At 47.3% G+C, this 12,013-nt stretch overlaps 1 protein-coding gene across 4 annotated transcripts in view; it reads right to left on the minus strand.

Moving 5' to 3' along the window:
- The window catches only part of LOC139052143 (uncharacterized), a 122,949-nt gene that overhangs the window by 85,255 nt on the left and 25,681 nt on the right, over positions 1 to 12,013 (minus strand). For all 4 annotated transcript variants that reach the window (XR_011509733.1, XR_011509732.1, XM_070529232.1 and 1 more), the window contains exon 2: positions 11,791 to 11,867. The gene's annotated coding sequence lies outside the window, so the exon portion shown is untranslated. The remainder of the gene's footprint in view (positions 1 to 11,790; positions 11,868 to 12,013) is intronic.

Genomic DNA, 12,013 nt, shown 5'->3' on the forward strand with positions numbered 1-12,013 from the left:
ATGCGAGGCGACCCACTGACCTTTGTTTCCAATCGAGTCCTGATTGTACCCCTGATTTAAAGCAAACAACCGTATTTCCTAAAGTAAGTCCCGGAACCATTACACCTTTCCACATACCTCGGAGCACCTCGTGCCTATTGTATCCCCATAGCGCTCTGGGCTTCATTATGGCTGCATTTCTCTTCCCCTTCACTGTTCTTTACTCCTGTGTTTCCATATATCTATATCCTTCGTTTATCCATATACCAAGGTATTTATGTTCCTTTACCCGAGGTACTTCGTGGCCCTGTATTGTCACTATCTGTTCACTGTTTTCATTGAATACCATAACACCTGATTTTCTAACACTAAATTTCAAACCAAAATTCTCGCCTCCATGTCCACAGATATTAGCCAGACGTTGCAAATCTCTTTGCTTGTCAGCTAGCAACACAATGTCGTCCGCATAAAATAAACCTGGAAGCTGCTGCTGCTCTACTACTGTACCCGCATGTATGTATTAGACATTAAACCGGATATTACTGCCTTCTAGCGCCCTCTCCATCCTCACCATGTACATCATAAACAGCAGTGGGGATAAAGGGCACCCCTTCCTCAGTCCCTTCTTGATAACAACATTCTCCTCACTCCTCATCCCTTTCCATTCAACGCAAACAGTATTTTCTAAGTAAATCTCTCTCAAAAGCTGTAGACAGTCGTCACCTAAGCCTTCCCCTTCCAGAATATTCCACAATATGTTGCGGTTTACGCTGTCGTACGCTGCTCTAATGTCTAAAAAGCCCACAAATAACGGTCTGCTTTGTACTCTTCATATTTCAATACACTGAGTAAGAAGAAATAGGTTATCATCCAAACACCTACCTATTCTGACGCCATTCTGAAGTTCTCCCAAAATGCCTTTATTCTCTGCCCATGCTAGCAGCTTTAATTTGATTGCCTGCATTGCTAGCCTGTATATTACCGATGCAATGGTGAAATTTCTACACGAGTGAATTCTATATTTCTCGCCCTTGCCTTTGTAATCTAAATTCATTCTACTTTGACGCCAACTGTCTAGTGTTCGTCTATGTTTTAACATTTTTTTTTCACTGCTTTCACCAGAGCTTGCTTACATTTTGGTCCTAGATGATTAATCAGCCAAACGGGAACTTCGTCTAGCCCTGTGGCTGTGCGCTTAGGAATTTTCTCTTCGCCTTTTTTTTCAGTTGCAATTTAGCAGCACCAGCTCCTTTTCCGTGTGGTTCTCTTTCATGCTCTTTCTTTCTTCAAATACAACCTCCTCATCGCCTTGGAAAGATTCAGCTGTTTTTTTTTTCGAATGTAATTTAATGCCGCTTCTCCTTCCAGTCTGTTTCCATCTTTGTCTAGGATATATGGTTGTATTGTTGTCGACTTCCTGCCTAAAAGTTTTATCTTGTTCCAAAATTTTCTAGGTGCGGCCTTCTTTTTTCCCCGTGTTTCTGACAACCAACGTTCACTTTCACCTTTTATATTTGCCTGGACTAGTATTTGAGCCATTTACTTTTTGTCCCGGTATATTTCCAATTTACTGGCTACTTCATCCTGCGGCAACTGCGCCTTCCTTGCCTGCCTGTGCTCTCGGGATGCTTTCTGTCGTTCGGCGATCGCCTCTCGTATTTGCCTGTTGCACCAGCTTTTCGGTTTCCAACGAACATCTTGTTTCTCTTTCCACATTTCTCAGCGTTGAAATTTGAAGGGGCCATTTTGCACTCCTTGCTCTCGTTCCCAACTACAGATGCCATTTTCAGAATGATGCGTTTATGGTAACTCCCTATACTGCGGTACCCTTCCTCTTCAATGACTATTTCTCTCAAGTTACCATGAATTCCTTCTGTCATGAGACAATAATCAATGGTCGATTGCCGTATTCCCACTTCCCACTTGATCTGCCCTTAACACTTCCGCCCTGTATTCACGATAACGAGGTTATGTTGCTTGCAAAGGTCTAGCATTGACTTCCCGTTGTCGGTATAGCCATCTAAATCCTGTATGTGGGCATTCATGTCACCTAATAGGATAATTTCGGCATCATTCCCGAAACACTTAATATCTGCACTTATGCGTTCCACTAACTCTTTATTTTTCTTTGTGCAAATATTTCCGGTCCACAGATACGTAACGCCCAGTCAAGTTTTTTTCCCACTCATTGTACCTGATAACCAAAGATGCTCGACATTTTGAATTTCCTCTTTTCCATTTTCCTCCCTGATGGAATAATTCTGCAGGCAGCAGTGCCGCCGGTGGTATAAAGAATCTTCAGTAAAGGCGTGGAGAAGCCGACATGTGTAGGGTAACTTTCCGTCGTTCAATAAGAATTGCTCACATTTAGGCAACCTATGGATTGTCTCAATTTAGGGAAATACAGTTTTCGTTTGGCCGATCTTAGCCGCATCTCTTAAACCAACGAGCATGTTTCCAGATTTACACTTCTCTCCGTAAAGCAACACGCCACTCTACGTGCAGCTGGTGACATGCTGTTATTTTGTTTCATTAGTGTCATTGTCATGGTGCGCCAGATATCTGAACGAAGTCTATCGTTTCCGAGTTGCTAAGGAAATAGACAAGTCATGCCTTCTATGTCTCCTTCGTGTCTCGTCTTTTGAATGTGTTGCGTGGCGCCTCCCCAGGCATAGCTTTGAGTCCGCCACCAACTTGCTTACCTTTCAGTCATTCCGCAGTTCCTAATTTGACCGCACATTAAATTGTGAACGCCATTACATGCTTGTATGGAATAATGTTTGCATTTCGCTCTGAACTCCCAGGAGGCCACAATATCCGGAGTTCACCACTGCACCATACCTCACAATCAGCTCGTGCTTCTCACTCGTATGACCCTAGAATTTCATTCATTCAGTTTAAACAAAAGTTTGACCAGTAATCACGAAACCGTTTCTACGCTATCTAGACATTCATAAGAGTAGGCGTCGAGGAAGAGTAGCAGCAAATACATTAGCAAACGGGACTGGACAGGGCCGAACAGTTCTCACGAGCGAAAAGTTGCGTGAATTCGGCCACTGGTATTCTGGTAAATGTAGAGGCAGGATGTGCAGAAAAGGAACCGCGTTTCTAGCAAGCCAATCCACGCCCTGGGGTCGCGAACATCGCAGGTGTTACGTGCATGCATTATCAAAGTCTCAGTCACAGAAAAGTCTACAGTGAAGTAAAGCAAGAAACGCAACACTTCGCTTTAGGAAACACGAGCTGTGTCGCCCAAGGGGACACCACATTCTCTGTGAGTCTTCCGTTGACATTCCCGCAGCTTCTATACGCGTTCCTGAGTCACAGAGAAAATACTGTTACAATGAAGGGTAGGGTACGCGCATTTCTTTGTTTATCTCTGTGTTCCCATATGACCTATTCAAACTTGTTCAACAGGTCGCTTTGTTTTTCTTGATCTCTATTTTCTGGCAAATAAGTTCTGCAGAAGCCCGCAAGGTGGTGAAAGTCCATCACAGGGTAAAATTGGCATCCACTCCTCTTGAAGCACGAAGCTACAAAGGTAACGCATAAGGATTTCTTAGAAAGAAAGCTTTGAAGTTGAAAAAACATTCGTCTTTGTCCCAAGAATTGTCCATCAACTGCATAGCTTTCTTTCTAAGACACTCGTAGGGGTTGCCTCTGTAGCTTGGTGCTACAAGACGGGTGGATGTGGATCTTTCCCCGTTCATATCTATTTTCTCTGTGATCCACGAATGCGCTTTGTTCGATTCTGGTCATCCTGTTATATAACTGCTCTGACATGGCTCTTCAGTTGGATTTATTTTTATTTTTGCAGTCTGCTTTTCATATAGCTATGATTTAGGGATAGCTAGCGCCTGCTGTGGCCAAAATTGACAGAGCTTATAGAGAAGGAAAGACATGCCAGAAAGATATGCGCCCTGTATATACCCACAGAAGTGATCACAGTAGGGATCAGTGGCTCTAAAGTTCTGTCTTTCTGTTGCTCTATCCTGAAGGCATTAATATCAGTAAATCCTGCCTCCAGTGATTTGATATAGCGATCGAAGTTGTCCGCTCCGCATTCCGTCGTTGGAAGCGGCATGCGCGAGAGGCAGCCAGCGTCGGCGTGCCGACGGGCGCTTCTACAAGTTGTAGTTCTCAAGTTCAAGTTCTTTGTTGATCATGGGAAGAGATGTACATCGTGTATGGTATAAAGGTTATCATCGTCGTCAGCTTATTTATGTCCACTGCAATACGAAGGCCTCTCCCATGCAATCTCCAATCAGCCCTGTCCTGCGCCAACCGATTATAACTAGCACCCGCAAATTTCCTAATTTCGTCGCGCCACATAGTCTTCTGCCGTCCTCTACTGCGCTTCCCTTCTCGTGGTACCCATTCTGCCACCATAATGGTCCAACCATTTATCTAATCTGCGCATTACATGACCTGCCCTAGTGCCATTTTTTTTTCTCTTAATGTCTATCAGAATATCTTCTATACCCGTTTGCTCTCTGATCCACCACCGCTCTCTTTCTGTCTCTTAAACTTATGCCTAGCATTCTTTGTTCCATCACTGTTTTCGCGGTCCTTGTTCTCAAGCTTCTTTGTCAGCCTCCAAGTCACTGCCCCATATGTCAGCACAGGTAAAATGCACTGATTTTATACTTTCCTATTCAATGATAACGGTAAGCTCCCAGTCAGGAGCTCACGATGTCTACCGTATGCGATCCAACCCATTTTTATTCTGTGAATCTCCTTCTCATGGCCAGGGTTCCCTGTGATTAGTTGACCTAGGTAAACGTATATGTGGGGCCCTATTGTTCTCGTAGGAGTCTTGAAGCGGACCCCTATGTTGGTGGTGGTGGTAACAACTTTATTGAGATTCTGCTCAGTTATGATCTGGCAGGCCCGAGTCCTAGGATGGCCCCTCACGAGGAGCGACCCTTTCGGCCCAGGCAACGAGGGCTTTTTGTAGTTTTTCATCGGGCGTTCTGGGCAGCTCCTGCCACGTCTGTTGTGAGGGAGCTGGCAGGAGCGACCTGCGAGGGAGTAAGCCCTCGCACCCCCAAAGAATGTAATTTTGGGTAGCCAATGTTTGATTTGTGCAGTTTTGACATATTGGGTTCCATTGCCCATTGGTAATTATGGCCAGCCAATGTGGGCTGGGGAACGACTTAGTTTGTGTTCGACGCAGGATTGAGGCTTGCGCTCGCGTGAGGCTTGCATTTGGAGGCGGATACATTCGCCTTTTTTGCTTGTAGTAGTTTGTTATCTCGTGGTATGTCGTCGGTGCTGCATCCATGGGATCCGAGTCGGTGGGGCATGCACCCCTCCCGGATGTGTCTAGGGTCTAGGGTCTAGGGTATGCGAACACTGAACGACCCATATGTTATATGGTGCTGTAGAAGCCCTAGAGCGCGTGAGAAAAAATAACAATGTGCGTGACGGCACAAATATGGTAAATACTCATTCAGCAAGTGACGCGAGCATAAAAGAGGGAAGGGTAGTTTAGTAGCTAATAAATGGCCCTTGTGCTGTTAGATCTGTTGGTAATCCATTCCATATCTGCGATGCGGCATGCGAGAATGTAAATGATCCATAATTAGTGCTATATTTTGGAACAGTTAGTGTTCTCGAGGTGAGTGATCGTAATGGGTATGTGGTATTTTGATAATCAATTTTTACAGAAGGACCTAGTGTGAAGAAACAGTAAAATCATACTCCTGTAAACGAAGTGCCCAACGCGCAAGCCGACCTGATGGATCATGGAGATTCACCAGCCAGAATGATGGTCTCTCACCACTGTGAAGAGGCGCCCGTAAAAGTATGACCGGAAGCGCTGTACTGTGAAAATCACTGCAAGACATTCTTGCTCTGTAACGGTGTAGTTGCGCTCGGTCTTGCTTAAGGAGCGACTCGCATAGACAACGACGTGTTCTTTGGTGTCGTGTTTGGAGTCGTGTTTGTGTTTGAAGGCTTTAACAGCAGCACTCTTCGCTGGATTGGGTCGTAGGCGGCCCTTATCCAGTAGGTGGCCCGGAACCAGTGTTTGACACTCTCCAAATGGCATTGGTTCAAGTTGAGCACCAAACCCGCTTTTCCCAAGCAGTCTAGCAGGAGATCGAGAAGTGCGTTTTGCTCACTGAACATGCACTCGAAAATCCCTACATTGTCTAAATAGCACATGAACACTTCCCACTTAAAACCACGCAGGATGTTGTCCATGAAGCGCCCAAAACTTGCAAACGTATTACACAGCCCGAACGGCATCACATTCAATTCAAAAAGTCCCTCTGGTGTTACAAATGCTGCTTTCTCTTTGTTTGCCTTGTGCACAGGAATCCGCCAGTATACCCCGACCTCAAGTCGACGGACGAAAAATACGATGCTAATGAAAGGCAGGCGATAGCATCATCAAGACGTGGAAGAGGATACGCGTCCCTTTTAGTGTTGGTGTTGAGGCGCCGACAGTGAGCACAAAATTCGCCATGTACCATTATCCTTTCTAGCCAAAATCACTGGCGCTGCCCACGAACTACACTATTCTTGGATTACATTCTTATTTAGCATTTCGCAGACTCGGTCGTTGATCACCTTGCGTTCCGATGGCGAGACTCCGAAAGGCTTCCGTCGCAAAGGTTGGGCAGATCCCGTATCTATGCGATGGTGGCCACTCTTTCTGTGTGCCGCGGAGTGCGTGCCCGCGTCTATAGCCCCGTTTACATGAATGCGACAGTGGCGCATCGCATTTCCAAGCGCATTTGGGAAAGGCAATGCGACGCCGTTTACATGCAGCGCCCAACCGACTTCCGGTGTAACTGGTTTCCGGTAGTAGGCCGAGTGCACGTTGGTGTTCGGGTGCCGAGAAATAGACAGTTTAGTGTAGCGTACGCAACTTATAGCATACGCTATACGCTATTAGCGGCGAGAATTAGGAGTGGCGCCCTCTCGCGTGTGACGTCACGGCCAGGACGCCGCTCGCTCCGTCTCGCTCGGCGGCCGCGCGCGCTCGTTCCCTTCGTGTATGCTTGGGGTATGGGTGGCTCGAGCCGCCACTTATTGAAGGGTATGTCGGCTTCTTTCTGCTGCCATGCCTGAACCACAGTTTCTTCTCCTAAAGCACGTGAGTCAATAAAATTTGGGGCTTGGATATCGCAAGCTATGTAACGTTGAACGGGGCTACTGGTTTTACAATGCACATATGCGCCGTCTCTGTCCATAAATTTTGCGTAAAAAGAATGTCTGCAAATTCAATACGCGAAGTTGTGTACGATGCTTGGCTAAACACTTAACATTGCCTTAGAATTTAGCTATGAGAGACATTGCATTTTACACGAAAGAAAATCTTGGTAATTGGCGTCAGCATGTTATCCGTGTTAGAAAGACATTGCCCAGCGAAGCTGTCATCATGATTCTTATTACACTGGTGAGTTGTTCTAGCCAAATATACGTAAAAGAAAGAGTTAGGCGACTATTTTTTATGAAAAAGTTTGCTGCTAGTTTCACCCCTCTCAGAAACAGGACTCCAAAAAACGAATCGCTCATGGCTGCTAACACGACGGCACGTCATGTAGAGTATTTACATAGTTAATTCACAAATACCATAGTAGCAATCACCTGAGAGAAAAGCTTCGTTGTTAAGATCGAGAGCCAATCAATTGCAAGCGATGAAATGTTTCATAGTGGCCCTCAGCAGCCTTTATCGACAATATGGCACACCCATCACGCAACGGTAGCAACCGACTGTCGGTATGGCGAGGCACGCTTTGTTCGTGAAACTCATCAGTTCACTACTATTTCGAATTGAAACCATAAAGCATTTTTTACAGCTCCAATTGGAATGGCTAAAGTATTCTCGAGCTACTACAGCGCCAGCGTTGCTTAATTGTGCAAACGGAGAACTATTCGCGTCGTCGGTACATAAAAGAGAACCTCGCCCAACTGCAGGCAAAATAAAGTTTGCTCCAATCCAATCGCAAACATTCATAATGAAAACACCACAAGACTTACATATATATTCACTTGATTTTTGACCCTCCACAGGGGAATTATCTTCAATATGTCCCATACTACTAATGATTGACGCTTCGACTTCTTTCTGGCTGCAGCATGCGGTCCAACAGGCATATTTCACTAAAAAATTTAGGCCGAGTAGCCTGTGTCAGTTCGCCAAACAAATTCGCCATGTATATTCCTCAAGCAACAAACACCAGTAAATTTCTCAAGTGACTTGAACATGTAGCACAGAAAGGGAATATATATTGGTACATTCCATTTTGTATTCTGTAAATAGACGTAAGCCTTCATTAGCTTTACTTCAAATTGCCGCCGCTTAAAATAAGCACGTGAAGAACCGCCTAATTTTAAGAAGCAGTCAAAGAAGCAAGTTGTACTTGTAGAACCTAACAGCAGTATTAGCTAAGTCCTCGTGGTACCGCCGAGCGTTTCTGTGAAGAAACGCAAAAATTCGATATTACACCATGAACTACTCGTCGTGAGCAAATCAGTTTTAGCGGATTGTAACTGTTGCAGAAGTCATATATAGCCAGCGTCTGCGACATACTTGTTGCACCGCGGCAAGTATCGTATCATACGTGAATTCTTATTTTCTATATTTTTGCGGTTGTCGATTGAAAAACCCGCAATGGGCTGCAGTCTGCGCTCCTTCGGCTGGCACTGTAGCGTTGCCTTCGAGAGCTGCATTGTCGTCTAAGAAATAAGCTCTTTGAATAAATTTTCGCAAATGAAGACGTCGTGAAAATATATTTGAGACGACCGCCATAAGTATACAAGCAAAGAGAACGAGGGCGCGCAAACGACAACACCGCCGAAAGCGCCCGGACACCGCCCGAGCTGTAGCAGACGACAGGCGCGAGTCCTTGCCATGACGTCACGCGAGCGGCGCTCGCAGCGCCCCTGTAGTTCGTTCTCGGGGCTAATAGTGTAGCGGACGCAAAGCCGCGCACGTGTTTTGCAGCTTTAGTTGGCCAGCGAGGTCTTCGGACCTCAGAGGCCATATGCCTTCATTGCGGCTATTTTCCGACACTAGCGATAGGTAGCGCTGACATCTCGAATGTTTGTTTCGTTAGGCTTCGACTCGTTCGAAACGAGGAGCGATCTCGAAAACCCCACAAGGGTATCCATAATACTCTGTCGTCGAAGCGGCCTGAGACTAAGCGAAAGCCGTTTACACAATCATTTGCTGCGAACGAAGTGCATTTTACAAAAGCAAGGCCAAATTCAATTCGAAGCAAGCAGCCGGGAGCGCCGCCATGTTGGTGGCTAATTCCTTCCCATCATTCCTAATGCGACGATCCTGCGTTTACATGCTCCGCGAGAGTCGACTCGCGTCCGTAAATCTACCCTCGCCTGGCGCATTAATGCGATGCGCCTTCCTAGCGCATTACTGCTGTTTACATGAATGTGATGCGCTAGAAATGCGATGCGATGCGACACTGTCGCATTCATGTAAACGCGGCTTATTATCTCGAGATGGCCGCCATTGCCGCTGCAGCGCCGCTGCAGCGCCGCTTACACGGCGATAGGGAGGATAGCTCCCCATTGCCCCCGAGCTCGCCGGACCGGTTGGTCACGTGGGTCGACGGAGAGTGACGAAGGACGAGCTAGCCGCGGCGAGCGGGCAGAGTAGTTTGGGAGATGGTGCGGCGCGGTTGTGTACCGAGATACAGCTGAACATGTGGTCCGCAGGCTGAAACCCTCAGGGCGAAGTATTCGCCGGTAGATCGACTGACGGTGCAAGTCCGTCAAGATCTTCGGCAGCGAGGTACCAGAGCCCGACGCTTCTTCAGATCGAGACCTCGGCGAGCAAGCCACAGAAAATCCTCGTCATCCAACATGCTCTCAGGACGTTCCGCCGGACTCTTTTCTTTAATCGCGTTTCGTCTTTCATTTACTTATTCATCGCGTGTTCGTTTTTGAATGTCCCGTTCTGAAGTGTAGTGTTTGCCGCGTTTATTCTCTCGTGTATTTTTATGCGAAGCATATTACGAGGGCTCAACCCAGCTCCTCAGGCGCGGCGGTGACCATGAAATCACGTGACACCGTGACGTCACGACAGAGGAGAAGTGGCTTTGGCTCAACTCTTGCAAGACGGGCTGGGTGGGAATCGAACCAGGGTCTCCGGAGTGTGGGACGGAGACGCTACCACTGAGCCACGAGTACAACGCTTCAAAGCGGTACAAAAGCGCCTCTAGTGAATGCGGTGTTGCCTTAGAAACGCGCTGTTTCTAAGGCGTGCGTCTCTTGCTCAGGCGCACATTTCGTTGCCGCGCCGAACGCTGCTTTGCTCGACGCTCACCGCGTCCAATGCGGGACGCGTAGTCGCTGCCCTGTAGCCCATTGTCTTACACCCCTTGGCGGGTCGACGGGAACGCTGTCGCGTTCCACTCTTGAAGGCGAAGAAGTAATGCATGAGTTGTTTCTTCGTCTAGCCGAACCAAATATAGCCAAGCAACAGCAGTTCACCAGGCTAAACAGTGGTTCAACAACTAAAATAAAGGCTAGTATGCTTCGCATCCTGGGCTTAACCTTACCTAAGCCACAGCCATTTTTTCATTTGTGTCGGCTATTCTTCTTTTCGCGAGTGTTAGACATTTCCACGTAGTTGGCTTTGCGTCGCGCGTCGCATCAGAGTGTGTGTTTTGTGTGACCCGCACGCCTTCCGCGAAGCTTGACACCATCTGCTTACAGTTTGCTTATTCTTTTGTGTTTATCATGTCACTGGCATGATTTTATTTTGTTAAATTGAGCGTGCGTCTTAACGCCGCCTCCCGTCTCGTGCCTCTGGTCCACGCTTCCGTCAGGCGCGCGGACCTTATCGCCAGTCAGCACTGGAACCATCCGTAAATGCACCCGGTGTGGGTTTGTTGTCGGCCATCCCCTCCGGTTCGGAGAGTGCAAGTAATGGTACCCCAATCTTTGACACTGTGAAACGTCAAACAGTCCGGCATGTTTTAGCAGAGTATTTGCCACTTCGGGACGCTGCTTAGTGCTGAGCGACTTGTTCACCATATAGCTGGAGCGGAGGAGTCTCGGCAGGGCATGCATTAACGAAATGGCGTTCATCCGCAGAATCAGAGGCCTCTGTAAGAACGGCGAGTGACGGCACTTGACCTTCACGGTTGGCGGCAAGTGTCGGGGCCTGTGTTAGTGTTGCAGATTCACTGAAACAGTTTGCAGTCCAATACTTAGTGCGTCCGTGAACAACTGGCAGCGTGCAATGCGGAAACAGAGCATTCCTATTGATGCATCTCAGATGAACGGGCTCCACGGCAGCGTCAAACGTTCCATCGCTGGTAGGGAAACGGGAGACTGAAACACAGGTTGCAGATAACGGAGCCACAACTGTACCCCTGGATACACAAATGGCACTATCGTGATGCGGCGAGATTTCCATAAACGCAGCCGAAAAGCTCGTACCTACACTGATTTCTCCCGTTCTGCCGTAGACAGTGGCCCCAAGCGGTTTCAAAAATTTCAAGGCCAATGATTACGTCGAGCGTGGAATGGAGTAGAACATCGAACTGTGCGTTAAATATTTGACCGCCCAGGATAACGTCTACATTGCACACCCCGACAGGATGCAACAGCTCCCCACTCACTCCGGGAGTCGTATCGGTACGGTCCCAGCGAAACATCACGTTCCGTCTTAGGAAGCTTTTGAAACGCAAGAGTCATCACTGAAACGGTTGCGCCCGTGTCCGCTAAGGCCATTGTTGAAACTCCGCCAACTATTACGTACACCTTATTAATAAACATACAAATGGGCGGAGGTATCTGCGGACATCGAACATTGTCCAGCGACCTCACCTTCAGCTAGCCAGCCGCACGTCGTCTACCTCCTCTTCCGCCGTCTTGGATGCCCCATGTCCTGTTGAGGCGTAAACCTAGAACGCGCGTAAGAATGTCAGAATATCATACACCACACTGAAATATAGCACGGATTTTCGAATGCTGTATTTGCAAAGCCATTACAAACATTGTAGCAAATTTGCATAGCATGTAAATTCACACATCAAACGGGTTCCCTTTT

This window comes from Dermacentor albipictus, unplaced genomic scaffold, assembly GCF_038994185.2.
Source record: "Dermacentor albipictus isolate Rhodes 1998 colony unplaced genomic scaffold, USDA_Dalb.pri_finalv2 scaffold_19, whole genome shotgun sequence".
NCBI classification, from domain to species: domain Eukaryota; kingdom Metazoa; phylum Arthropoda; class Arachnida; order Ixodida; family Ixodidae; genus Dermacentor; species Dermacentor albipictus.